The sequence below is a fragment of the Lycium ferocissimum genome, chromosome 4, assembly GCF_029784015.1.
Source record: "Lycium ferocissimum isolate CSIRO_LF1 chromosome 4, AGI_CSIRO_Lferr_CH_V1, whole genome shotgun sequence".
Lineage (NCBI taxonomy): Eukaryota > Viridiplantae > Streptophyta > Magnoliopsida > Solanales > Solanaceae > Lycium > Lycium ferocissimum.
In genome coordinates this window covers 48281616-48285142 of record NC_081345.1, presented here as the reverse complement: position 1 = coordinate 48285142, position 3527 = coordinate 48281616, and the positions used below count along the sequence as shown (strand labels likewise).

Here is a 3527-nt window from a genome sequence, read left to right as displayed (position 1 = left end):
TATAGCTCTTCTCCTACACGAAGAAATTGAAACGGAGTTAAGCATATATTGCGATATTTGAAGGGAACTAGCGATATGGGTCTATTTTATGCTAATAATGTTAGTACAGATCTTGTTGGTTATGCAGATGCAGGTTATTTATCTGATCCACATAAAGCTCGATCTCAAACAGGCTATCTGTTTACATGCGGAGGTACTGCTATATCATGGCAATCTACAAAGCAGTCCATTGTTGCTACTTCTTTGAATCATGCTGAGATAATAGCTATTCATGAAGCAAGTAGAGAATGTGTGTGGTTGAGATCGGTGATACATTTGATCAGAGAAAGATGTGGCTTGAAGTGTGATACAAAAATACTCACAGTATTATATGAAGACAATGATGCATGCATAGCTCAATTAAAGGGAGGCTTTATAAAAGGAGATAGAACGAAGCACATTTCACCAAAGTTATTCTTCACACATGATCTCCAGAAGAATGGTGATATTGAAGTGCAACAAATCCGTTCAAATGACAATCCTGCAGATTTGTTCACCAAGTAGTTGCCAACTTCAACTATGGAGAAGATGATATTCAAGATTGGAATGCGAAGACTCCGACATCTAAATTTTGGTCTTCGTCAGGGGGAGTAAAATACGTGTTGTACTCTTTTTTCCTTAACCAAGGTTTTGTCCCATTGGGTTTTCCTGGTAAGGTTTTTAATGAGGCAACTCTCAAAGTGTATTACTCGATATGTGTACTCTTTTTCCTTCATTAGGAATTTTCCCCACAGGGCTTTTCCTAATAAGGTTTTAACGAGACACATCATCTATTAATGGACATCCAAGAGGGAGTGTTGTAAATATTTGTTAGTGGATGTCCACAAGGACTTGGCCAACAAGGAACTTGGACACTAAGTAACGTGGCCACCAAGTTTCCTTCTTAAATGGCTTGGCCATCAACCATATATTTTTGCTTATAAATAGTGGCCATTTGTAGAATTGAAATATACAATCAGTTCCTCTCTATGTACTTCTCCCTGGTGTATTTACTTTATAGTCTTTATTTAATAACAAGGAGTACTGTCTTTGTCTGCTTTGACAATTAAATTCACATGGAAGCTTGTGTTTTTGTCTTTCCATTTCTTGAGGAGTGATTGGAATACTCTAGTCTTTGACTAATTTTTTTAAGATAAAAAAGAATCAGAAAAAGATGTCCCAAGGCAAAAAAAGAAATTCCTCCCTATATAATTTCTCAAGGAAAACAACATAACTAAATTCGATTAAAGAATTTATTGGTGTGACAACTCCGACTTTGACCCTAATCCAACTTATGTTTAGAAATTATTAATTGAGTACAGCTTACTTTTAGAAACAAAAATAAACATAATCCATGCTAAATTTTATACATCTATTTGTCAGCCGTTACATTATGTTGTTTATATATGAGAAATTTAAAGTTAATTATTATTTAATATAAAAAATGTTATTCTTTTTCAGAATAATTAAGAAAGAGTGTTACATAAATTGAGACGTAAGGAGTATCTTAGTAAAATCAGCAGTATAAAAGTCATGTTTTGGCAATCCAGCAATTGAAAATGTCCGGTTCATATCTATCACGCTAAGTTCATTTAACCAATCACCGTTCAGGATCCATTCCTCCTCCTTCCTCCATTTCTGAATGGCTTCACCAATTATTGCCGCGCCAATTGTAAAGTATTCCTTTCCAGCTAAGTCAGCATGTGTGGTCCTTGCATGCAGTGTACCCCACTATGCAATTCCAAAATAATTTATAGGAAGTGGTGGATTGAGTCGCGCTCTGCAATCTGTTGCACATAAGAAGTACTCCATTCCATTCTCGTCTATCCCTTCTCTGATCGCGTCCTTAATTTGATTTAATCAAGCAAGTCCATACATAAGCATATGTTGCGGTGCAAGATGTTACATGAGTTAGGCTAGATCGTTTTGACAAAATTAAATTCTTGAGTTTTATGATGTCATCGCGTCATAGAGTGAATGTACCTCGGACATTATGAGATGTAATACTCAAGATATCGCACATATCCACCTTATGTTTTTTCAATATATCCGATTGAGACATCCCTTGTCCATAAGGATCATTGATTTCGGACCTATCATAACATGGACGAAAATTATTCGCTAAGAATCGCTCATTTCCATCGAATTTGTTGAGCAAAATACATGCTCTTATGAACCCCATTATGCTAGACCCATCACCTGTAACATGATGGTTAGTGAAACCAATTGATATGCCACGATTCTGGAAAAGTGTCACTTGAATGGCTAACAGAGGAGCTAACCGGATCCCGGGTGCATTTTTACCTTCCGCCAACTTTAGAACAAAGTGATAAAAATCTTTCGCGTTGCAGGGATGGTTTTCTATGAGATAACCGAAATCCATATCACTTTCGAAAAAATGAACAGATACGGAATCTCCAGTCACATGACGCAATTCAGGATAGCCGCTTGAATTTAACGGACATAAAACATTGCTTGCTAAGAGTATATAGTGTTTGAGAGCGATGGAGAGAGTGAATGTTTAAGAGTAGGAATAATGGCTTGGATGAAATAGGGTTTGGAAATGGGGAGCTTGTAGAACGGAATCCGCAGTATACGGTGGAAATTTAACCACACAAAATCAAAGTACGTAAGAGGGAGTGTCGGCTCACCTATATTACCCGTAGGTGGCACAACTTGACATTGTTCAATCACCAATGGCATTTGATGTAGGTTATGCGCCCACCAAACAGTATATGAGGGACCTGGTTATCTATTAGTTCTCTTATGCAATGCAGTAAGTAAATAGACAAGATATTACCATGAAAAACTCTTTGCTCGAGGGATTAAAAACCACGACCTATCTCGTAGGATTTCCAACTCCACAACACTGAGCAACTTCAGATTATAACTCTTGCAACCTAGGAAATAACACACTTAATCCCTCAACCCTAACAATACCCTTATTGTAAGAAACTCTTAACTAACTCTTAGTCAAAGACACTCTAATACACCTAGACTAAATCTAGCCTAGTGTATCACTCAAAATCTTGTAAAGATAAACTTCCTACAAGCAACCTTTGGGAATTAAAAATACCTACAACAGCTTCTTAAAAGAGAAGAATAGGTTTACAGTTTAAAGATCAAACTGTTACACCTCGGAAAATTTCATGTCGTTGCACGGTAAATAGACTAACGCAAGGTAAGATGTATATGATTTCCCTATAAGTAAGAAGGGATACTTAACGATTCTAATTAAGGTTCCAGAGACATTCGAGGTAAGAGAAGAAAGTTCGTTGAAGAATGTAAAGTATAAGTCGTGTTTTGAAAAGGGTTTGAAAAGTACCTAGCTAATGTTGATTTAATAATGTCTTGAGGAAAAGTTATAACACTCCTTAGATTCTTAAGGAAGTGTTAAATAAGTGCTAAGAAGGTTCCATAAGGATTGGAGATCAAACGAATCGACGAGAACAAGTACGGGAGAAAAGTGGGTTATACGACTATTTATACGGTCCGTATAACTTTATATG

General features: G+C 36.5%; 1 pseudogene; it reads right to left on the bottom strand.

The window, feature by feature from the left end:
* Positions 1-1497: 1497 nt before the first annotated feature.
* On the bottom strand, positions 1498-2721 carry LOC132054132 (phenolic glucoside malonyltransferase 1-like; annotated as a pseudogene).
* Positions 2722-3527: the final 806 nt, after the last annotated feature.